This window comes from Pleurodeles waltl, chromosome 4_2 (assembly GCF_031143425.1).
Source record: "Pleurodeles waltl isolate 20211129_DDA chromosome 4_2, aPleWal1.hap1.20221129, whole genome shotgun sequence".
NCBI classification, from domain to species: Eukaryota; Metazoa; Chordata; class Amphibia; order Caudata; family Salamandridae; genus Pleurodeles; species Pleurodeles waltl.
The window spans coordinates 53,423,018-53,449,687 of NC_090443.1; positions in this window are offsets into that span (position 1 = coordinate 53,423,018).

Genomic DNA, 26,670 nt, shown 5'->3' on the forward strand with positions numbered 1-26,670 from the left:
AAATTTTTTTATCATTTAGCCCTGGGGAGGAGGTGGTCCCCGGGCCCTGGGAGGGTCCGTGTGGCACCCCCATATGGTAATAAAGTGTAGCCACGGGGATGTGGTGGTCCCTGGGGCCCAGGGGGCCCTGCTACTCCCCATACATAGTCTTAGAATGTAGCCCTAGGGAGGTGGTGGTCCCCAAGGCTTTTAACAGCCCTTGGAAGTGGGTCATGTATGCCCCCTCCTTAATAAAAATATGTATGCCCCTGGGACCTGGCCCACTAGGGGGAAAAGTTAAAAGCAGGAGTGGGAGACAGCACTTGCTTAGTTTTTTAAAAATCAATGCAAAGTTTGCAAATATTCATGAATTTTGCTATGAATTTAAACAAATGCCTTTTTGCCTTTACAGGGTCCCAGGGGGACCCCTGGACTAAGGCTAGCGGGTTAAAATATTCCGTCCCTACCCCCTTTTCTTTTTATTCTGTTTTTCTTTAGTGACTCTGCTGAAGCTGCCCCAAATGGCTTCCAACACTTCCTGGTTAAAGTGTTGAGAGTCAGCCAAACTATTCGCAAAGTATTTGTGCTTCTAGATATACAAATTTTGATTTCCTTTAATAGCTGAAAAACTACTGAACAGATTTATACCAAATAACATAAAGCATGACCTACGGACCAAAAGCTATCTTTCTGCCAATTTTGGTGTTATTCCGTTCAGCAGTATTGGCTTCAGGGGTGTCCAAAAAGTCTATGGGAATTAACATTGAAAACATACTTTTTTGACCCCCTCCCTGCTTTCTCGCCCCCGCTTGATGGATCATCACAAAACCGTCTTTGCTGAACAAGTCCCTAGAGGGCTTTTTCTATAGAACCTAGGTCCTAACTATAACTAGGTAATATATCCATTGCATAGGTAAATATATGTGGAGTTAGGTATTGAAAATCTATACTTATTTACATGTTGATATTTTTGATCACTATTTTGTCCTGTGCCATCAATATTCCGGTTTCGATATTCAGGGTGCACACCTCTCTGGATGAAGAGGGTGTGTCTTGCAGCAAACTATGGAATGCTCTGTGTTGTGGGCAGAGGGCTGGTGCTCAGGAAACAACAAAGTCCACTGGGACTGTATAAAGGAGTTAATTCAATTTGAAACACACCGCTATGCCCTGTTGCTCAGTCTTGAATTTGGACCTTTCTTAATTCAGACATTTGTGTTGTCTTGCACAGAGGGGAGTCAGGAATGATGTTACATTTTGCTATAGTTGGCAAAATTTGAATTCCTACCTTTTTAGACTACTTGAGCCCATCGACATTTCTGAGCATTGATTGCTGCTAATCCTAAACAGGACCTTTGTCTGTTACAATTCTTTTCTGTGGCAGTCAGAACATATCACTGAATACGCTTATTTGTACCAGCCTAATTATAATGTTGTTTATTGATCCTGTTTGTTGCACATACGATACATATATATATTCATTGTTTTTTTATTCTTTTCTTGCTGCACATAAAATGTTATTTTTATCGTGTTACCATGTACGTGTGCTCTTTTGTATCAAGGGCCAGATGTAGCAAAGTTTTGCGAGTCACAAATGGCCCGAATCGCTGGTTGCGACCTCGCAAAATCCAAAATGGGATGCAAAAATCCCATTTCGGATAGCAAATAGCGATGCGACACAGCACTGAGTCGCAAAAATTGCGACCTGATTTTGCGACCCGCAAACAGGAAGTCGGAAATTGCGAGTCGCAAACCATATGCAAAAGCCAGTCGAAATTTGCGACATCGGACCACACCCTTCGCGCAAATTGCGAGCTCGCTTTTAGCGAGGTCGCAAATTGCGACATAACTAAAAATGGAGGTTGCAAAATGCGGTGCGACACATCTGCTGCTCGCAATTTGGTATCGTGAGTCTTTATTGCATTTGGTTTTGCGAGTCGGAAATAGTGATTTGCATGGAGTCGCTATTTCCGATTCGCAAATTTTTAGCTACCTACATCTGGCCCTAAATTACTTGCCTATACAACGTACTGTTGCATCGTATTATGTGCAGTCATCAATTATTATATCAGTATCAAGATTGTTAAGGCAATTCTGAAACTTGCTTGCTAACTATTGTGTATTTGCTAACGAAGCATCAAAACGAACAACTCTGTATGCTAATACGTCTAAACAAAATTTTGTAAAGTGTTGATTTAGATCGCATTAAGTACACTTTAGCCCTATTGACCTTTGCGAGCCAGAGGCAGGCCCTATTTTGTAGGCATGAGCGTTTTTGATGTATAGATATCCATTGACATAGCATTTCCTTCAGGCTCCGAGGCCCCTAAATAGTATGCATAAACGGGTGTGGTAAAAAAAAACGAAACATCCAGACAACACTCCTTCCAAGAACAGAAGGAAAATGATGCGCATGAGTAAAGACATCTTGCCTGTCGTTGAGTGCATTGCTAATAAACTACAATTGTTCACTACCTGCTGGAACTGCGCATAATTTTCCTTCTGTTCTGGAGAGAGAGAGAGAGAGAGAGAGAGGGGGAGAGAGAGAGAGAGAGAGAGGGGTAGTAGTTAGGACCTAGCTTCCACAGGAAAATCGCTAATTGGTTTGCTCATAACTTTGATGCCGTTTGACAGATCTAAATGTGCCCTATTTAGTAAAAGGACATTTTTGGAGTTGTGTGTCAAGCGAGGGCTGATGAAGAGGGGGAGTGGGGTTAAAAAATTTGTGTTTCCCACTTTATTTCCCATAGACAGTTTAGACACAACTACAGCCCGATTTTGGCTCACTACCCTCTCCACTACCTGTGGATGTTTGCCCATCTCCATCCAATTCTTCGTCCCTGATCCTTTATTCTCAGGGCTACCGGCCCTCTGTGCACAGGTTTACACATGTTATATTGAAAGTTAATAGAAATCGTAAGAGGGTTATGGCCACTAAGATACTGCCTTATGACCTTACAGTCCTGGACCAGATTTCTCAGTGCAGGAGGTACAAGAATATAGTCAATTGTCGTCCCAGCCCCTCTCCCCACAAAGGTTGGCACCTGAGATTCACCTACAGACTCCAGGTCACATATATTCAACAATCCCAGACTCTGTATCCCCTTGATGAGCGACCTTCCCCTTACATCCTGTGTTCCCTCATTTACATACACACTGTTATCCAGCTCAAAGGGATTCACCACTGTACAGTACCCCCCTATCTTTGCATTGAAGTCCCCAGAAATAATGGCACAAAATTCCATTACCACGCACCTCCACTTTTCCCCTCAATATCTGCAACACTGAAAAAAGGGCCCCTAATTGACATCCGGAGTCCCATACTGTGTTGTAGAAATTTACCAGAAAAATATTATACTTGTTTGGAAAGACTACCCATTAAATGAGGAGACCCCGACGGGTACACTTTTTTACAGTATGCTTTCGCTACCTTGGAGGCCCTGACCAAAGTAACTAAACCCCATTTTGGTCGGCCATCAAACGACCGCTCAACTAGAACTGCAAACCTTTGGAAACCATCCCAACCTGCTTCTCCTTCTGACCAAGTTTCCTGAAGTAAAATAAAACCATGCTCTACCATGAAATTAACCCATTGCCCATCTTGGAGCTCGGTATAATACCCTGCCACATTCCAGGCAATTTAACAGGTCTGGGAGATTATCTCACCCACCCCTCACATACCTGAGGCTGCATTTAAGTGCCACAGTGGAGCTACCCTACCTCTTTCCTCAAGTGCAACCGGTAACCCCCCTTCATACCGTCAGTCATTCTCTTCCAAATCCGGGCTTCTGCTGATTCTTCGTTCCAGTCTAGGCGAGTACGGCTTCTACTGCAGTTTGTAGGACCCCCTAGCTCGACATCTATCAATGGGCCCGGTGTGCCTATTAAGAAGCCCAGGGGGACCATGCCAATCTTTCCATTTGCCTGGGGTAACATATAACATGTTGAGAGAAGTCGCTTTACCAACCCTGGATATCTGCAATTCACAATGATACAATCCCCCATACCTTCTACCTTCCTTTACCTGGGCCCACCCACCCAATCCTTCTAACAAATAAAATGTCCTTCAAATCCTTACAATTAAATTCACAGTTTTTGCCCAGCCACTGTCCTGTCTTGTTTTTTAGTTGATCCTGGAATTCACTTGCACCCAGCACTAAAGGTGGAACATTTGTAAGTACGACCACATAGGGGGCACACTCAGGAGGAAACTCATAGCGGACAAATGGGAGGCCATTGTCAGAGTGTACATTTTGCCTCTGTTCTTGGGATGCCATTGCTTTCTCTCCAGGCCCGCTCCCAAATATCCCTCTATCACCAAGTCTACCTATATCCCTTTCATTTGTTGGCACATTTGCATGGGCCAACTTTATGCCCTTTGCCGGCATCCCTAGATTCAGCGATACAGTGGCTGCAAAGTACCTCTCTCCTGAGCTCCCAGATTTCCTCCAGCAGAATCTCCTGCTTGTTTGGGACCATGACACACGTGATCCAAAGGCCCAGGGTTTGTTGATAATATATCTGGCCCTCCCCAGCCGCTCATACCGGATACTGCAGTTTCCAAAGCCTGCAGTTTTACTTTTATCGTGACCAGGCTTGCCTCAATCAGCTCCTTAATTTTTTGTAAAAGAATCTCAAAACCGGGAGCTAGGCACAGATCTGCATTAGCGCCCTTCTGGGTATCAGCACAGCACAAAATTTCTGATAATACCACTTTGGATTTTTTCCCAGGTTTCCTCTGAGGTTTTTTCCTCTTGGGTGGAGGGCTACTGCCCTCGGCCGGAGAATCAGACAAAATCCTCTCACTGATCCTTGATAAGACATCCAACCCATTTCTCCCCACGGCTGGGGGAGATGTGGATAGAGCCCCCTGCCCTACAGGTGGTTGCCCGTCTTCATTTACAGTAGACTCCAGGACCTCAACATTGGGTGGCATTCATTGCCAGTCACTGATTTCCAGTGAAAGCCATCTCTCAGCCAGGTCTATCTAATTGCAACTACCCCAACCTCTCGGGCAAGAATGGAATCTAGCGTTGAATTTGATGATCCCTCCGCCCCCACACCCCGTTCCCCATTCTGCAGGGTCGTATTCCTGCCCATTCTGTTGGTTTGACCAGCTATCTAACAAGAACTGTTCACCAAAGTGAGTATTTCACTACTATGGGAAGTAGAGACAAAGCACCCTCTCCAGTATAGGGTTGGGGGGAACTGTAAGTAATAGATTTTGAACCCTCACTCACCCAACCTGCCCTTGGCTTTGCCCGGGCGCATCCCGCGCTGCAGGGCTCCCTCAGTGCTTTTACAATCACAGCCTCACGGTGTCGGTGCTGATGGTGCTCCACCCTCTCCCGAGGGCCTGCTAGGACTGCTGGAACTTCGAGTCCCCTCCTTCACGGCTGGATAAACGCGGCCCGTGCTGCGGGGCTCCCTCTGTACTTTTACAAGCACAGCCTCGCAGTGTTGATGCTGTCGGTGCTCCTCCCTCTCCCGAGGCCTGCCAGGGTTGCTGGGACTTTGAGTCCCCTCCTTCAAGGCTGGATAAGCCGTCAATGCTTGGAAAAATGACTTTAGCAAACCAGACTGGCTGCAACATGAATACGGCCCATCAGACACTAAAATAGGCCCACAAACAGCCGATGTCTTGAATGTCGTATAGGACAGTCCGACCCCGGTAAGAGGGCTGTGTTGGTGTCGCAGTCACACAGCATGGACAGCATAAAAGCCAGAAACGGATGTTTGATGTAGGTTCATATAGCGCGAACTCGGGCCAAGGACATCGGGACATACATACGTGACACTCTTGTTGGTGTAAAAGGTCATTTATTAGAACAGGTTTTAAACATCATTACTTAAACATTTAACTATATCTCCTTTTAAACAGACTTTAAAATAAACAATTCCTTTTCATTTATTTTCTCCTTAAAATATCTCCCTTCAATTTCCCTACCGTATCTACTCCCCTATTCTTCCCATGCCTTCCCTGCCTGTAGCCTACCCCTCCCCGCTCTGATCCTTCAAATCCTTGTTTTTCCCCCTGGAAGGGTGGACAAGCCCGCACCTGGCTCTCCACCCTCCCCCATCTCCTGCCATCACTCCAAATTCACCTCTCCCAAATGACTGTTAACCGCCCCTACCTGCCCCCCTTTTCCTGCCTATCTACAACCTCCTCCTTCTGCCTTCCTAAGCTGGGTGGGTGGGTGGTCCTATTTAAACAACCCTCCCACGCTAAGTCGGGGCGGTAAAGAGGCTGACCCCACCCTCCACCCCCCTTATATCTCCTAACTAAAAACCCACCCCCACTTACCTTTTACCCAATGAGGCGCCTTGCGCGCCACTTCCTTTTCCCGAAAATGCCCGCGGAGAGACTAGACTGCGTCTCTCCCTCTCCGCGGGCCCCTCCATCGGGACATACATACGTGACACTCTTGTTGGTGTAAAAGGTCATTTATTAGAACAGGTTTTAAACATCATTACTTAAACATTTAACTATATCTCCTTTTAAACAGACTTTAACTTAAACAATTCCTTTTCATTTATTTTCTCCTTAAAATACCTCCCTTCAATTTCCCTACCGTATCTACTCCCCTATTCTTCCCATGCCTTCCCTGCCTGTAGCCTACCCCTTCCCGCTCTGATCCTTCAAATCCTTGTTTTTCCCCCTGGAAGGGTGGACAAGCCCGCACCTGGCTCTCCACCCTCCCCCATCTCCTGCCAACCAGAGAAACCCCTGAGGCGTTTCGCTGCCTCACCCTCTCTTATTCCCGGGTACACAAATTTGTACCCCATGCGCTTTCTAACATCAGCCTCAATTCTGTGATATAATATACATTGCCCAACTGTGATAAATGGACCCCGTCATCGCGAAACAAAACTTGTTCTTGTTCTTTTATGTCCCCGTGTCTCAGCACTTTGATCCCCTGGGCCCAGCAGAAAACTCTCATAGCTCTGTTCAATTTTTTCCGGGCCCGCTCTATGGCTCCGTGATTGATAGCCCCTCTCCAAGCCCTTCTCTGCACAAATTCCGTCCAAATCAAACATGTTCCACATAGTTTTTGTTTTAAAAGTTCCAAATCCCTCTGCATCAGTTGAATCAAAGTGAGCCCCGATAGTTTCACCAGATCATTCTCCCCCAGATGTATCAATAACAAATCTGGGCACCCCCACTGAGGCAAATTACTCGTGATAAATGGAAGCAGGCTCCCCCACCTCATACCACTCTTGCCCCACCAACGCACTTCATGGCTTCTGCTGGGCAGTCCCAATGATCTGCCGTAAATTTGCTTCTCTGCAAATTTCGCCGCCCAATGCACAAACGAATGACCGACCAACCATGTCGTCATCTTTCCCTTCTCGGGCCCGGCCACGTAACCTGTAAAGAAAAAACATTGTAACAACTGCCTGGATACCCAACCCCCCCCCCCTATCTTTCCTCTTCTGTCTATTCCGTATTCTTCACGGCCTAACGTATCTCTCGCAGCACCTCGACTTCCATCTCCCTATGGCCTTGATCTTAGCCCAATCCCATCCCAAGTGTGCCGCCTCTGTTGCCGCGCCAATCCTAAAAGAGTGCGTTCCATAATCACCTGCACGCCGCCCTATCCTCCCAAGGGCCATTCTCAGAACTTGTAAAAGTTGGTAACTCGTTAGCTTCTTTCCTGACGCATGCATAAAAACACCTGTTTCACCTGCCCCTGGCCATCTTGCTTTGAAACTGACCCATTCCTCAACCGGGCAAGCTAACTCCACACCCCCTTTCCTCAACCATATCCATTTGCCTTTCCCCAGCTGGTCAGTTTTTGACCGTCTTAACCATATCCCCAACCTGTCTCTATGCACGCATACCTCTTTTCTCCTTACCCCGATTTCTTTTCCCACCCCCAACAACTCAGATACTCTAAATGCGCCAAAAAACATCCACAACATACATAGCCTAAATAACCCCACCTCGTATTCATCCCTACAACAAACTGGTAGCACCTGTACCATCTCTACCAACATTTCGAACGTAATGGGCTCCCTGGCTGGCTTGTCTCTGCTCGCTCTAACCTTGCTCCATCCCCTCAGCATTTTGCCCAATAAGTCATTGCGCGCTGGATCACAACCGAAAAACAATTTGCCATAAAAGGACACACCAGCCAGTTTCCCCCCAATTGTGGCTGGAGATAAACCCTCCCCGATCAGAAACAGCACGAAACGTCTAGTCCTGGCTTCCAGCATTGGCAGGCTTTGTGCCCAGAAATTGACCCAAAAATGTTCAAAAGATTGAAACTCCAACCATGCCATTCTGTAATTACGCCGCGTGGATACTACTAATGACATCTCCACCAGCCCCGTGATCATCATGCCCCCCATTCCCAGATGTCTGCCGGGACCACCGTCTTGTTCTGATCCGCTCCAGGTGCCAATTCGCGGAAACGCCGCCACTGTGAATGAGATAGTGAGTCTGCAATCTCGTTGTAAATCCCCGGTATATGTGCAGCTTTAAAAATAACATTCAATGACAGGCATAACAACATGAACTGGCGCAACAAACGAAAAACTCTGAGGTCCCTTGCTCTCTGTCTATTGACCAATTCTACAACTGCCATATTGTCTATCTGAAAAATCACTGTCCTGTTAGCTAATTCTTGACCCCACACTGCCAGTGCAACTAAAAGGGGAAAAACTCCAAAAATGCAATGCTTCTCCCTTGCTGCATCCAATATGCCGGCCATGTCTCCGCACACCACCTCCCGTCCCAATACAAACCAAAACCTGATGCTCCTGCTGCGTCTGAAAAAATTTGTACTTGCCATACCGTGTCCGACTCTCCAAAAGACATCGGCACTCCATTGAATTGTCTCAGAAAGGTCTCCCATACTCTAATGTCTTCTCGTAACATCAATGATACTCGTATCCTGTGGTGCGGAAGCACAGCACCTGACATGGAAAGTCCCAAACGCCTACAAAAAGTTCTACCTCCCCTAACTACCCTGCAAAATTAAGGTATCCTAACAGCCTCTGAGCCATTCTCAGGTCCATCTTGCGCAAAGTGCGCACCTCCGCCAGGCAATCTAGTATTTCGCCCACTTTTGCCGCTGGCAACCTGGCGACCAAATCTTTTGTATCCAGCTCAATGCCCAAAAAGGTTAGAATCGGCACTGGGCCTTCTGTTTTTTCTGGAGCCAAAGGCACACCTGCCTGTTGTGTCAGCTTTTGAAAAGCGTCCAGGGCCCGCCCACATGCCCCAGATGCCGCTGGCCCTATGAATAGGAAGTCGTCTAGGTAATGCGTCACCCACCTATGTCCACTCACTTTCACGAAAACCCATTGTAAAAAGGTGCTGAAAGTCTCGAACAAAGCACATGATATCGAGCAGCCCATGGGCAGCACCCTGTCCACGTATATGTTGCCATCCAGCTGCATGCCCAGGAGGTCAAAATCTGCCGGATGAATAGGGAGCAGTCTAAAAGCTGATTGAATGTCGCATTTTGCCAATTCCGCCATCCTGCCACATTTTAAAACTAACTTTATCGCATCATCAACTGATGCGTAAATTACTTTAGAGTCCTCTTGGGTAATAAAGTCGTTGACAGACGTCCCTTCCGGCCAAGACAAATGATGAATCAACCGGAATTCTCCTTGTGCTTTCTTGGGTACCACTCCCAAGGGGGATATCATAAGGGTATCACTTGGCCACCCAGAGAATGGGCCTGCTATTCTGCCTAAAGCTACCTCTTTTGCCAATTTGTCATGCACTATCTGCGGACGTTCTTTGGCTGACCGCAAATTGTCAGCCCATCTACGTTGCCGAGGGCCTTGGTAACCTATTCTAAAACCTTCTCTAAAACCCCATTCGAGTAGACGCGCTTTATCCATGTCTGGGTATCTATGCAACCATGGTAACAGAAATTCCAGTCTAACTGGTGTAGGCCCCTTTTGGCGCAGGAGTGCCATGCCCCCCTCTCCCTCTAGCAGCCCTCCACTGTTCAGCTGGGCTGGACAAGGAGAAACATTGGGTGACTGGATGACGGCCCCGCACTTGGAGCAGTCGTGCTTGAACCTGCATTGTGCCCTGGAACAAAAACCTTTGTTAAAGTTCCAACAAGCCCCTGCCGTTGACCCTGTTGTCTTAGTGATATTGCCCGCCCCTCCCTGGGCGGGGCGAGCTTGAAAGGGCTTGTAAGTCACTGGCAGGCCACTCGCGGTGTGAGTGGACGCCGCTGTCTGCGCCGATGCCATCCATTGCATCCACAATTCGGGGTCCACGTCACCCCACGGTTTCTCCGGATTGACACTCACCCGGGCCCTGAATTCCTCATCGTAACTGAGCCATGCGAAACCTCCAAAATGCATTTGGGCCTTCCTAATTATATCCATGTATTTAAAAAGTGCAATGGCCCTGTCCGGGTATTTCTCGCAGTATATACTGGCGAATATCAAAAAAGCCGATGTCCAGTTATCCATTGTTATCGGCACCCGAGGCCTACGTGCTAGTTCCCATTCCTCCTCCTTGGACCCTTCCTTTGCCTGTATGTCCCTATGCAACAGTTTAAACACGTCTACATATTCGTGTTTCCATATTTTGTTTTTTGTTTTTTCGGCCACATGCGAACCTAGTGGCATGGCTAAACTCATGTACGGCAGTCTCTTTCTGTGACCCCCCCCCTTCTTTGTCCTCTACCGTCTTTTCTCCCGTATCCTCCTTTCCCGTTGTGGCCGTACCACTCGTGGCTGTGCCTTCTTTGTCTTTGTTCTCGACCGTCTTCTGAATGTCGCTATCACCTGCCTTTTCTAAAACTGACCCGTCTCCTACCCCAATGGACCTTCTTGTGTTAGCCTCCTTCATTATCCCACTCCCTTCGCCCCACACTGACCACCAGTTCTTACCTCCAGCGGTATCTGCCAGACTCCTTGGTATTCTTTTTAGGCTTCTGCCTCGCAGCGTAACTTGCTGCCCACCCGCGGGGCCTTCCAGCGGAGCTCCCACCTGTAAAACAGAGCACAAAGAGGTTGTGCCGCTCTTGCGCCCTCGCCCACCCCCCTTGGTAACCGTAGTCACCTCCCAATCGCGTATTTCGCCATCCTCCCATTCATCCCCTTCCTCCTCATAGTCCAGTTCAAGTTCATCATCTCCTTCCCATTGGCCTTTGCGCTGGCCGAAATCTCTAGTATTAGCCGATGCACTCGCACTTGCTTCCAAACCCGCATGACGCGTGTCATCGGGACGGTGTCCGTGATCCCTCGGTGTGGAGAGAGCCGCCGCAGACCCCTCCAGAGCTTCGTGCCAACGCGTTTGGGCCGTATTGTGCCCAGTCGCCGTATTCCGTCTCTTGCCAGCCTCTGCCGCTGGCATTGCTGCCCTTCTGCCCCCGTGACCGTCTGCGTCACCGGGTTTCACCGCACCTACTGCCCCCTCGGCCGCTCGAGCCTCTTGTCTCTGTTCTCCCCTTGCCTGAGGCACCCATACCCAGGTTCCACTTCCCTGCCCCGGTTGCTGTGACCCCGCCTGCCCCTTGGCCTCTCTAGGCTTCGGGGTTGTCTCACTACGTGTCTGTGCCTCGTCCCTGTCCTTGCAGAGCTGCGCCCACCTGGCGTCTGTTTCTGCCACTGCCTTGCGCTGTTCCCTTATTCTAGCCTCTAAATCCCATGTCTCTGCCTGGTCCCAGGCCCCCTGCATGTGCGGGCTCAGGTCTCCCACGGTCCCTGCTCCCTGTGCTGCCTTGACTTTTCCTCCCCTGGCCTGGCGTGGCGCTGCCTTGGCCCTTCCTGGCCCACCCCTGTGTCTTCCGGCATATTTGCCTCTCTTCTTTACGGGCGCCCCTAAAAAACCAGAGCTGTGGGCCTCCCCCCTGTGGTATGACAAATCTAAAGGGGCGAAATCCCCACTGGGCCCCGGTATGGGTTGCTCTGCCTCCTTGCTATGCCTGTCGTCCCCGACCTCCCCCGCCCTGGGTCCCCCGGTGCCTGCTGGCTCCGCGCCTGCTTGTGCACTAGCTGTCGCTGCGTCCTGCGTAACCTGTGTCTCCCCGCCAAACATCAGCGGGCTCTGCGTCCCGTGAAGAACTTGCTGCGTGTTTGCGTCCTGCCCGGGGGCTACCGCATCGTCATCCCTTTCCCCTTCAGAGTCCTGCGACTCGCACGCCGCTATTGCGGCCGCCACCCGCCCCGAAGCCGCCCTGCTGGGGCGTGTCATCCCCACCCAGGCCTGGTCTAGAACCCCAGGTTTAAGCAGATCCGCCCTGCCTGCCTCACCTAAAACACGTAGTGCGGCCCTTACTGCCTCCGCGTCGTGGCCGGTGGCCATGTTGGCCGAGACCACGCTTGTTGGAACTACCACGGGCTTATTGGCTGATTATGTGTCTGTAATGATGGTTCTCCACTTTTTTTTATTTTATTTTTATACCCTGTTATTTATTTTGGTCTATATCTTATTCCTATGTATGTATATATATATATATTTATTTATTTATTTATTTTTTGTGCCTTGTTGTGCCACAAACTGTCTGGCACCCGATCTGGGTGTGTCCCGTGCTGTCCCCCTGCCTTGGGGAGGTATCCAGCCACCTATCAGGATGCCGCCCAGAATTAATGAAAACGTTTTTTTTTTTGGCCAAAAAGGGGGCCCTTCCCCGTGGCCTAGCATTCCTTAATTGCCCCAGGGGCCCCGCGCGTTGGGGGGGGTGGGGCGCCTCCGTGACAGCAAGGCCTGTGCCTGCTGATTTGTGCCGCGCGTCTCCCGGTGTCCTTAAACTTATAGAAAAAAAAAACGGGGGCCGCCTTCTGCAACGCGCGGCTCCGTGCGCTAAACAAATATGTTGCCCAATGGAGCCGCTTCCCCCGTCCAACGTGTCGTGCTCCGATGTTCAAAGGAGCCGGCCTCATCTTCCGCCGGTGCCTGAAAAATGTAGAAACGGCCCCGCGAGGCGGGATGCCTGCCTGCAAGCAAAAATCCCCCCAGCCCTGCCCGGTTCCCTGACTAACCTAAACTCCTTACCTCTAACCTCCTATTTAAAGGACCCTCCCACGCTAAGTCGGCGCGGTAAAGAGACCGACCCCACCCTCCACCCCCCTTATATCTCCTAACTAAAAACCCACCCCCACTTACATTTTACCCAATGAGGCGCCTTGCGCGCCACTTCCTTTTCCCAAAAATGCCCGCGGAGAGACTAGACTGCGTCTCTCCCTCTCCGTGGGCCCCTCCATAGGTGGGGTGGGGTGCACTGTATATGAGCACCAGCTACATTATTCAAATCACATTCATTTTTTAGGCACGAGGATGCTGAGGGATCTACCCAGAATGACAGGATGTTGAGTCGATGCAGGGACTAGAACCTGGCTCCTGAGTTCCAATTTCGGCAGCTCTGGCTCTCATGCCGCACCCTCTCCTCCATCGTTATTGGAGCACCAGGATGGTGAGTACTTTGAGGCATCACGTCTAGATAGCTGTGTAAAAAACCTGATACTACCAGAAGGCGGGTAATGCTGACTACTAACATAATGCAATCAACCTCATTAACCATAAAGCTCTACCTACAAATGACCCATGCTATTACATGTTTCCTCATTTGCATTACTGAATTGTAAATTGTATTTGTATTGCAATGCTGCGTGCTCTATTCGTAAATACAAAATCATAAATCGGAACTGGACAATGTCCTACTGTCTCTTTATCGAATTTCATGCCCACATGCTAACTGTACTAAATTGGGTATAACAATTGTGCAATGTTTCCTTTCCAGATGATACATGGATAAATAAACATGCATATAATTTTTTACAATGGTAACTTCCAGGCGACTTTTGGCACTGATAAAAACGTTAAATGTACTTGAACACTCAGACCCCTGTTACTGAGATAGCGCGGAACCTTTTTTTTTACATAATCAAGTTTGGTTGGGGTCAAAGCCCAGGAAACTTAAACCACAAATAAAATTCAATAATTATAAATAGTTAAGAACAAAACCCTTGAAAACATTTTGCTAAAACCATCTCACAATAGATAATTACCATCCGGTTCCTTAATAAAACCCAGCCAAAGCCCCCCTACACTACACATAATTGGTACATAAATTACTTTTTAGTAATTTTCAAATGTCTCCTCAAATAAAGCACTGTAAAAAGCTAGAACTACATGCTTGAGCAGAGTAAAAGCACAGTTCTCAGCCAGGTGACATTTCTCAGGGAAGCTTTTAAGATAATGTAACTGAGTTCTGTGGGCGGTTAAAGTTCCAGACTGTTTTAGCCCACTTAACTCTAACCCAAGAACAGCCTCCTCTTGGTTTTCACTGCTTAATGAAACTACACTGTACTTTATTAAATGGCCTATAATCTTGTTATACCATGCTGGCATATAAAGGTATATAGAACTTTCCTGTCTTCCAACTTTTGGTTCTGGGGCGATTAAAGTGGCATATTGTTTTTGTCCACCTAACAGTTGCTTCCTGTTTTTTCTGCTTAATGAAATTGCACAGTGCACTTTATTAGTTGGTCTACAATCTTGCTGAGCCATGGTGGCGGATAAAGTTACATCACTTTTACGCCTTAAAATTCTTTGGTCAGGAGTAATGTGTGTCAGATTTTGTCGGCCCCCTGGCATTGTAAAATGCACTTTATGAAGCTGATTGAAAATTGGGCGCATGCCACTCAACTTACAGTCCATTATGGCCTTCTGGGTTGTTGTTTGGTGATTTAAGTGTTTAATGCCAAAGGTCCTATAAATGGCGATTCTTGACTCAATGCCTAAATCAGTGTACCAAAGGCTCTATGGTGCCATTTGACTAACTCCCTTTCCTTGTTGATGCAGTAACTCTAACAACTTTTTCAAGTATTTAAAATATAATGCACTTTATTGTGCCGTACTTGGCATTGTGAAGTGGCTGTTTTGGTAGGGCGGTGCTTTGTTTTACTAAAGGGTTTTTAAACATTGCGATTTTACTATTGATTCTAAAGGATGTAATGATTATGCATTTTTTGGAAAGGATGTAAAGAGAATGCACTTTATTCTTTGCAGAGGTCCCTGAATTTGTAATTGCATGAATGTAGGAGTGGACTAATGGTTGCTGTTGATGCTGCACCGGAAAGACAATTGTACAGTCGGAACTGGTCAATTGTAATTGTATCAGTTTCAGCTGTTTTACATTTTCTTGTTAAATTGTTATGGTTTTAAATAACCAGAAAAAATAAAAACGTACTTACTTCTTAAATCCCCTGCTGCTATCAGGAAACAAGAGAGGGTAAATACTACAGACCTTGTTGTGGTACCCGTTTTAAGGAACGCTACGGCGTGTTTTACCCTCCGTATGGCCCTAGTGATCAACAAGGACTTCACTTAGTCCTGGGACTGACATAAGCTGGACAAAGGAACTAGAAATGGGTTTCATCCTCAACCTCGGCGAGGCATCTATAACAGTATTTTGATTTTGAACGTGTATGAAACGTTCCCCAACTATATTTCAAATTATTTAGCATAAACTTCAGAATCTAAAGTTAAGGCACAGAGCTTTAGCCGGTATGGATTCAAGTTTGTTTAGATAGTATTCATTCTTAGACGCCTAACTTCTGTTTGTGAATTCCCTTACTGATCTCCTGTTGAAGAGATTGAGGCTAATGTCCTACAAAGCCAGTTTTTTTCTACACATTTCACTTCCTGGGCGAGCTCGGGTGTGATGGGTTCAGAAGTCCAAAGTGGAAGCATACTCGTATTATCAAGCAACATACAAGTATGCCTGATCCAGCCCAGCAAGTGGCTGCCATTGAGGTGAATGACTTCCCTGAGGGGTTCCAGTGGCTGTCAGTTTAATTAAATTCTTCCAGAGGGATCTTATCGGGAGTTGGGCCCCAGCTGGAGTGAAGACGCTGCTCCATTACGACAGGCCGTGTACTGCACTGTCTCTGAAACCGCTGCCTGCTGATGCTGTGAAGTTGCTGTCACTCTGGACTGTCAAATCCTTCATATCTGCTGTCCCATGAGGAGAGAAGTGCTTTAAATGAGCAGGTACTATCTGGAACTCAGTGCCTGCACGGCCTTACTTTGGAAGGGATAGTTTTGTCACTTCTCAGCACTGTTCCAATGCTCTGTTGACTCCGGCGTTGCGATCGGAGTACTCGGCATTTTGCAGGGGCGGAGGCGGCGGACGAGCAGTTCGGCTCCAGCCCGGTCCCTCTGCACTCTGTACTCTGCGTCTGCGGTGGGCCATCTCGTGCCTCGTACCTATCATATCAGCAATGATAGGAGGTGGGGGACAAAGGTGAGACCCCCGAGCCCCAAGGGCTTCCAGGATCATCTCTGGTAAGGGCCCGGACGAGCCATTTCACATTAGCTGCCAGAGAATTCTAATGAAGGCGGGGGAGAAGGCAAACGGAGGTGTGTGGAGGCTTTTGGAAGTGGTGGAAAAGTGCCAGAGAAGGTGGCAAGGCTGTGCACCGTGAGTAACTGTAAAGAGTTTGCATGGTTTGGGTGTTTTCAATAATCTGTCCAAGACTCCTACTCAACTGCTAAGGGTCAAGTGCTGTGGCGACCGTAATAAGCTATTTAAACTACTGGCTATGCCTGGGCTATAATACTTGGCAAACTACCTAGGCAACATCTGGGCTGCACCTAGGAGCAGTTTGCACTTACTGTCACTTTGCGAGCACGGCAGTGCAGCATAGGCGAGTTTGGGTGAGTCCAGGACCCCACAGAAGCGGCTCAGCCAGGTCTGGGTGCGGCTTGTGGAGATTAATCAGTCGCTAAACAGCCAAGGTGTGGAGGTGCACCCACAAATCATAGGGTTCTCTGGAAGTGCCGGAAGTGCCAGAGAAGTAATCAGTCGGCCTAGTGGGACTCTCTTGGCCACCACAGTAAGACCGACCCCTTAGCAACCTAAAAGGCACCAGTAGCTTGGCTCGGATAGTACCGGAGGAGGTCCACACATGCTTGTGCCCCTCAAAACCAGAGGTGTGGTGGCGTTTCTATCTGACAGGAAAAGAAAAAAGGAAAAAAGATCGCTTGGACCTAATCAGGAGCCAGCAGTAAACTTGGGCAACATTCGAAGAGGATCACGCGTGCTCATGCCCCTCATTTCTGAGGTGTGGCGGCGCGTTTTATCAGACAAAGCAAGGAGCAATAACTAAAGAAAATTTTTTACAGACGGAGAAGATGAGGTCAGGGAAAGAAAGGGCACTTCAGCCACAATCCAGGAGAAACAAGAAGCAGAATAAGCCCTCATCTTCACCTTCAACACCAAAAGGGGAAGGGAAAATAAAGACAAAGCATCAATCCCTGATCTACCCTATAGCCCCTTTGTTCAGCAGGCTTAAAAAATCAATAAACATCCCCCACAAAACTGATTTTTTAAAGGATCCTTCGGATGTGATTTTTGATTTACCTACCGGCTCCGCGGCCTTACTCCATCCAATCTCCCCCATAAAAAGTGAATGCAGTCTGCTATATGAGGAAGATGATAAAAGTTGGGTTAAGGTGGAAGGGCGGACTGCAAAATTTACCCCCTAAAAAAATAATAACCAAATGGAAGTCAACCCTAAAGAAAATGTTTGGGACTCAATCAATGACCTAGAATTACTGACCCTCCTGTCATCTTTGCCATCCCCTGTTACCTCTAACTTTCCATCTTTGGGAGGCCAAACTGACTTTCCTCATTTAGGCTTTCAACCTCCATTTGAGGTAAATGTAATTCTCAAAGGAGCATTTGACTCTTCCATAAATGAACTTGCCATGAGGCCGCAAGATCATGGTAAAGCGAGGAAAATGAATCATTCTTTTGAAACTACTCATATTTCGGAAAATGTTAATAATCCGGTCTCATTAAAATTAAACCTTTCTTGCCAAAACAGGGATTTGAGCCCCTCCACGCTCATCACTAACAAGCTTTTTAACAAAGATATGGGGGTGCCCCTGCAAGAAGAAAAAATTGCAATCTCAGAAACTCAAATGGATACTTCTGTTCCTGAATGTAGATCCCTAAATGCATCCATTTTATTAAAAGAAAAAATAAGTGAATCCGAAGTCAAGGAGGAAAATATGAGAATACACTGCATGCACGGAATTCCCATAACCGACTGGATCAAAATGCGGTGTGGGACATCTTTTTTAAAACCTCACAGCTAACACTGGATGCTCTGTCTTATCAGTCCTCTAAAATGGATGTCCAGGGGAATATATTGAATGCGATGGCTAAATCAGTAGCAGGGATTGTCCAGAAGCTGTCAAACTTAAACTATTTGATTAAGGGAGCTCAGAATCTTGCTGAAATGACAATAACAGATTGCACTTGCGAGCCCATAATCAATAAGTTGGCCACTCTCCCAGAAGCTCTAAACTCATTGATAGCAAACCTTAAAGGAAATCTAAATATGAAAAGAGAGGATTAAATTATAGCTAACGAATCCCCCTTGTATCAGGGGGAGGAGGGAGAAAATAAAAACCCGGGAAATAGAGAAAATTGGTGTCCGATGAAACCGACTGACAATGAGATAGAATCCCTTGAAGAACTGAGATGTGACCAGCAAGGAGCTTGTAAGGAAAATTGAGGCTATTTTGTCTCTCCCAAACCAGCGGGACCTCCATTTCATCCAGTAAAGCTACCTACTAAAAGACAAAAGAAAAAGCAACGAAAATCGAGAAAAATAAAAATGGGCTGCCTCAATGTGCCCCCCGGCTATAAATTTGAGCCCCTCTTCAAACCTGGACTTAGGAGATGATATACCAATGTCCAACGACCCCGTGATAAACACAAAGGGTATTTCAATGGCAAATAAACTGTTTCCGCAATTCAACACTGGAGTGATTGGCCATACCATCTGAAATTAAAAGGGGCAAAACGAAAATGATCAACACTCCTATGAGGGGATATAAAAAAACAATGACCAACGAAATATGTCAGTATCAAATGATATAGGCCAATCAAAGCAGGAACCTCAGAATATTAAACTACACCAACGGAAGACGCAAGCTGTAACGAGTCCTAGTCCCATAATAAACAGGAGGTAGTTTGAAGAAGCGGGTATTACAATTATGGTCGCAAGATCAGAATATGCAGAGTACCTAGGGGTACAAACCGGAGCCCAACTGGCCCAACATCAGGCAAAAAAAGTAAGAATGCCCAGTCCACCCCTGGAGGAAGAGTACCTAAGTGGATCAATAGCAAAGCGAAAGGATACAAAATTAGAATGGTCTGATAGAGAGCCCCCGGTAGGGATACAGGTAACAGAAGTCCCAAGGGCAGTCCAACTAGATGAACAGGTGAACGCTACAGGTAGCTCCAACTCCATTCTGCCTAATGACTGTTTACAGCTAATACTGCAACCGCAATACCATTCTAGGGGACGATATGATATCTTAAATAGAGGAAATATATTAAAGCTATTACAAGCCATTCCTGCATTAAAAGATATAAAATTGACTGATATTGTTTCCATAGAGTTTTTCCCAAGGGAAAAAACAAATGAAGGAGGCCTAAACGAATCAACCCTGGTAACCTGGAGATCATCACATTTGGTAAAAAGAGTTGTTAAAGAAAACTTCTCCTTCTTAAAATGGGGAATTAAATTCAGCATACCCAAACAAATAGGCTATCCTGACCCCTTAGAAGAACAAATTAATATGGCTAATCAATTTAAACCAAAAGAGTTGGATAAACCTTTCTCAGTTCTTAGATCTGCAACTGGAAAAATGGAAGACTACCCCTCAGGGTGCATTGTATGTAATACACACTCCTTATCACAGCTAGATTTAGGCTGGAATTTGGAAATAATCCATCTAGAAAAACGTCAGTGACTTACGAGTAGTAGGACTCACAATAGGTTGGTAACTTTGCATAAAGACCCTCTCCAAGTTTGCTCCTGAAATATAAATGGGGTTGGATCAAACACCAGTGAAAAAGATCTATTAAGCGTATTAAAGAAATTTCAAATTATTCTTCTCCAGGAGACCTGGGCCACCAACCCCTTCGCAATTTATGGATTTATAGGATTTTTTTCCCCAGCAATAAAAGAGAAAAGGTATGGGCATCCAAAGGGGGAATTAGCAATTTTTGTCTCAGCAGGATTAAACATATTAGGGGTCATTCTGATCCCCGCGGGCGGCGGAAGCCGCCCGCCTGGCGGGAACCGCCAGAAGACCGTACCACGGTCAAAAGACCGCGGCGGTCATTCTGACATTCCCGCTGGGCTGGCGGGCGACCGCCAAAAGGCCGCCCGCCCACCCAGCGGGAAAGCACCAGCAACGAGGAAGCCGGCTCCGAATGGAGCCGGCGGAGTTGCTGGTGTGCGACGGGTGCAGTTGCACCCGTCGCGATTTTCAGTGTCTGCCACTGTTAGGGGGCCCCTGCAGTGCTCATGCCAGTTTTCAGTGTCTGCCCCTGTTAGGGGGCCCCTGCAGTGCCCATGCCAGTGGCCATGCCAGTGGCATGGGCACTGCAGGGGCCCCCAGGGGCCCCACGACACCCGTTCCCGCCAGCCAGGTTCTGGCGGTGAGAACCGCCAGAACCAGGCTGGCGGGAAGGGGGTCGGAATCCCCATGGCCGCCGTGGAGGATTCCCTGGGGCAGCGGGAAGCCGGCGGGAAACCGCCGGCTTCCCTTTTCTGACCGCGGCTTTACTGCCGCGGTCAGAATGCCCCCGGAAGCACCGCCAGCCTGTTGCCGGTGCTTCCGTGGTCGTTGGGCAGAATGACCCCCATTATGTACTCGATTATATGAGGAAAACAAAGATTTCTTGCTAGTGAAGCTAGACGGGTGGGATAAGGAACATTCCAGACCACTCCTGCTAATTAATGTCTATATCCATCCAGATGCCTGATCCAAAAAACATATATCTTCCAATTCGATAGACACAATTTTAACTGTCCATCAGGACTTAGGTCCCCTGGAGCTTCTAATAGCCGGGGACTTTAACCTGAAATTATTAAATCCCTTTGAAAGGGACGCCCAAACCATCCTGCAAGAACATTTATGGGCAGTTCCACAGCAATCCCTGGGGTCATAGAGAGAGGAAAAACTGGCATACTAGCACTCTCCTTAGTAAAAGATCTTGAGGCTCTTGGGCTTATACTTCTAAATGGAAGATATCCACAAGATACTCCGCCAGCAACTACCTGGTACGACACTGAAACCCAAGCAACAATTGACTATACTGCAGCTTCCTTATTTCTGCTTACATTAATTACAAAGTTTTATATTGTAAAATCAGATAGTGACCATAGCCAGCAATGCCTGGAGATGGGAGGCGGCCTTCCCAATTGTAACCTTGCACTAACTACACCAAGGGATGTTACTACAACAAACTATAAAAAACTCGGATGGACTGAAAAGTCAAAGGAATCCATAGGTGAACGATCAATGGCGATAATTGACCAATGCTATATGGACATAACCAGGGACTTAATAACCATCTGGTTGACTTTCCTAGATAGATTTGTGGCTGGTGTTCTTGTAGACAGATCACAAAAGAAGTATCAAAACCAGGGGCGAGGTGCGAAAACAAACAAGAATATAAATCTATATGACAAGAGTCCAACAAACTGTTATATTAAGGCTGACCTACAAAATCTGAATAATATATATCAGCAACAAATTTGGGAATATAAACATCAAGAAAACCATGATTTTTGGGCAAAGGCCCTTTTCCTAAGTAAAAAATCAAATACACAAGGTTTTTGGAAAATTATAAATGGCCTGAATAAAGCCCGATGACTTTGACCAGCTCTAATATTATGGAAGCCGTCTGGTTTGACTATTTAAGTCACCACTTTGGCGAACAGAAGAGAGCCAGCAAAAATTTAGAAGAGGAAATAAAAAAGTCAAGCCTAGAAAGAGTAAAATGAAAGCCCCTTACCCCCCAAAAGGGAACCAAAAAATAATATTTACAATGGCTGAAATTATGAACTCAATAAAAACATCAGAAGTGGGGGTGCTCCTGGTCCAAATGGGATCCCAAATGCCTTGTTTAAATTGAATCCTGCCTTTTGGGGTGAAAAACTGGCCTTGACTTTCAACCATTGTATAGCGCTAGGAAGTATTCCAAAATCTTGGAGAGGGGCGATAATCCATCCAATATTCAAAGGAGGTAGTAAATCCCAACCTGAGAGTTATCGATTGATTACCTTAACGGATGTAGAAGCTAAATACTATGCAGGAATTTTATTGGAGCATCTTCGCACGTGGGCAATTGAAAATAGTATAATTCCCCCTAATCAGACAGGTTTTGTAAAGGGCCTGGGTACGGCCACAAATATTCTAACTCTATCCATGGTTACTGACAAATGTAAACAAAAAAATCAACCCTTGAATCTGTGTTTTGTTGATTTTAAATCAGCCTATGATTTGGTACAGCGATCTCTTCTACGGGAGAAATTAGTCTCCTGGGGAATACCGGAGAATCTGTTAAAAGCAATTCAGCAGCTATACACAGACACATGGATAAGAGTTAAGATAGGGGATGGATCCTTCCTTTCAAGGGAAATCAAGATGAAACAAGGACTGAAACAGGGTTGTGTGCTGGCACCATATCTCTTTAATCTCTTCCTATCAGACCTGACTGCAGAATTAAATAAGGTAAATGCGCACTCCCCAAAACTCGGTGATATGACCATTTCAAACTTGCTATATGCCGATGATGTAGTACTCCTGAGGCAAACCAAATTAGGGCTACGGCGGCTCATCGTAAAGATATCTGAATATGTTGAGCAGAATGGAATGGAAATTAATCAGAAAAAACCAAAGTAATGGTAATCAGTAAATAAACTTCTAAAGTCAAAAAATGGAACACGCAAAATGGTGGTTTGGAACAAGTAAATCAGAATAGATACCTGGGTGTACTCTTTGATGAACGGGGCTCCTTTCTACCCCAGAAACAGGAGCTATACAGAAAAGGAAATGTTTTACTGATCGCTTTCCGCCCTTTAAAAAAACTGCTTACCGGCCCTAGCTACCGGCCTTTGCTTCAAGTCATTGCAGCAAAACTAATTCCAACTTTAGGATATGGAAGTGAAGCCCTTGGTGGACAAGATGCTATTATCCTAAATAAAATCACTGGAAAAATGTTTAGGTCCTTATTCCAGCTACTGGGGTATACCTCCCAAGCACAAATTAGGCTGGAGTCTGGCTATTTAAATCAAAGTATAGATAGAAAAGCCAGTTACATTAAAGCCTGTAAATATGTACAGCTAACAAAAGAATATCAGCTCTTCCGAGCACTTCGGAAGGAGATTAGTTCAAACTCTAAAGCCAAATCTCGACAGTACTTAGATCAGGCACTAATAGACTTGGAAGTAGTGGAATTGTGGGATTCAAACCTTTCCTGCTTTGCCTTCAAAAAAATCTTAAACCGAATAATGAGGAAAAGATCAGTAAATATGGATAAGAGCTTATTAGCCACCACATCGCACTCCTGGATGGTAATAAATGAGTATAAACTCTTGAAATATCAGCCATATCTGGAGGCTGGTTGGACAAAGTCAGACAGGGACCTTTTAATCAAATATCGATTTGGCATCATTCCTGGTGATGCCCATCTAGTCCCGTGGGAACGCCCTGCAACAATCCCTCAGTGCAGGTTGTGTGGCTGTGGTGAAGAAGATATAATTCATTTGATCTGTATTTGTAATGACCTACGAAATGAACGCAAATCTCTATTGAAGGCAGCATCCAATCAAGGGACAATATGGTCTTGCAGGCAAGTGGCGATTGCCTTTTTAAACCCTCTGACGTTGTTCTGAATGCTAAATTTACCAAGTTTTTACCCTTAATATAAAAAAAATTAATACAAGTTCATAATTAGAATTAATATAATAAGAAGTCTTCGTACAGAATTTACAGAATTATTTTTGATTTTTTATTCCATATAGCATTTTAGAGCTAACCCCACAAGGGTACGGTTAATTTGTACTTACCTCGGAATAGGAGGTACTCATTAGAAAAATTCTTAAATGATATTATCCTTATGTACATTAAGAATTTATAGTAGACATCCTGGACTGTATATATTTTGTTTTAAATAGAATGATGTAATGTATTGGTTTTTATTAACTATGCATTAAAAAAAAACCCTGAGGGGTTCCAGATAATCATTTGACTTCAGTGACCCCTACAGCTAAACAAAACACAGAACAGTTCTTAATTTTGCGATTGACACAATGTTCATCATGTTAAAATCCATGAGCAGCGAGAGTGTGGGAGCACTGAGACAGGGCAATCAAAGTACCCATTTTAAAATTGCCTCACAACTAGAGAAAATAGCCACGTCGGTGTGGCCCTGTAACTCAGCACCACAGGAGTACAGCACTTTGGACTTGAGCGCTATTAAATTTAAGTGCTGGATAGGTTAAATGTCCATCCATGTCATATGCATAGGGTAGATCTGGAACGCTATGTTAAAATAATTCCCAATCTGCTTATTTGCTCATTCCATTTTGAATCTTGTACAAAATTAATATTCAAACATGTGCATCCATTCACTTGCTCAAGATGGTAGTATTTTTCTTTAAGTTGCTTTTTTGTGACGTATTTATTTAATAGGTTCTTCAGGCCTGCTGGTGTTTTGTACACCAGAAGTGTATCGTTAGTAAACAAAAGTTCAATCTTCATAGCTCCATTTTTGGGAGCACCACCAGCACAGGACTCCATACCTTCAACAGCCCTGTTCATACACAATTAAAATAACAATGATACTAAGGATCAGCCCTGTTGAACGCCTTCGTAACAGGACATGGTCTAGTGAATTCCCTAGCAAGACACCTGGCAATTTTCATAATGAAGTCTCATCAGCATGTATAAAATGCCCGAAGGGACTGACCGGTCTATTAGGGTGGACCACAGGAAATAACTAAGTATGCTATCAAAGGCATAATGGAGTTTGAACAATACTACATCAAACAACAGTTTTCTTATCACAACATATTTGGATAGTGAAAGAAATAATCTAAAGACCTAGGCCCAGATTTAAGAGGGCCTAGCACCCTTTCAACGCCACATTAGCGTCATTTATTTTATGCTAATGTGCTGTTGAAAAGGCAAAAACACTGCACTATATTTACAAAGTGGCGCAATGCTTGCATTGCACCACTTTGTAACCTCTGGCACCACATTCTGCCTGTGCCAGGCATAATGTATGCAAGCTGGGCGTTCTGGCACGAGGGGGGTTGGGGTGAAAAAAATTTGCAAAGCGATCTAAGAGATTTCTTTGTGTCATTTTGATCGGCATTTTTAATGCCTGCTAAGAGCAGGCGTTAAAGGGAGTTTCCAATTGTTTTCAATGGGCCTTTGGGTGCTTTACAGGATTAGCGTCAATTTTTTTTTCTCTAACCCTGCAAAAGCGCCAGACTAGGGTAAAAAATGATTACGCTAGTACCCCTGACTACCGCCATTGTGCACCGTAGTTTAAACATGATACACATATGGTGGCATTAGGGGTGCTATGGGGTGCAAGAAAAGAGACGCTGCAATAGGTGCAGCACCACTTTGTATAAATCGGCCCCCTAGTCTGTTGTGCCATTTTTTCCCAAAACCTGTATGGCAGTGGACATGATCTTCTTGTCCACCTTCCAATTTTCAAGTCTTGACAAAGAAGCACAAGCAAATATCTTTTGGATGCTGGCTATAGTATTAACAGGGTTGTAGCTTGGTGGATCATTTTATCACCTTTCTTATACAAGGTAATTGATTCAACTCCCAACGAGGTTGCTAGAACATGTGCACTTTTTCTGATCTCATTGTGCAAGTCGGTGCTCTAACAGCCCCACAACCTAAGATCAGATTTGTACAGATGAACTGGAATTCCCTGCCCCCATTTTTTATCTGTATGTAGCAAGCATTATTTCCTTCAGAGAAAAGGACAAGCGACTTTCAGCCTTGTCAAAGAGTGTCAGCAGGCTGTAGGCCACATTCACGGTGGAGTAAAGTGAAGAGAAGTGTAGTAACCAGGTGGCATTTGAAACTCACACTGCTATGTTGTTTACCTTTGGCAAGAACATGCCTGAATGACTGCTGGTCCCCGGCTCTTGCTACTGTTACTCCTGCCATCTAGGATTTTCCTACTCTTTTGGCTTATTATGTTTGGCTTTGTACTAATGTCTTAAGGCTTTTAATTTCAGTAGTCAATACCTTTTTAATTGTTATGATCAAGGCAGACATTGCACTTCTACAGTCTTGATCACACCAGTTGTCTGTTAAATGGCATGGCAATCTCTTTGCTAATGTGAGTTTAGAGCAAAAAAAGATAGCATGTGCTAAACTATGACATTATGTACATCTGAGAACTGGTGGAATTCTAGCCTATTAAATTTCACAGAGCCTAACAATATATTTAAACAATTGTTTATCATCAGAATATTTGAGCCTGAGTCTATCTCCTCCACTCTCAAGAGTCTTCTTCGGTTGTTTGCTACGAGATTACTCTAAAGTGACCAGCAAATGTGTTTCCTTGGGGCTACAAAGTTACTCATGAGACATTATCAGAGGGTTCTGATGGCTGTCAGGGCAGACCTCACCTCCATGATTAGTATTCTGCCCCACAGCTTAACATCTAAAAATATAAAATCAATCACACTATTATGAAAACTATTATTAAAAGTCGAGTGCCTTGGGGGCGTGGCCAAGATGGCGGCTGCATAAGACGCTCGTAAACGAGCTCCGTGCGTGGCCTGAGCAAAATCCTGCAAAATCAAGCAATAAGGGAACTCAATATACACAGGGAGGCCCTGAGAACGTGTAAAACA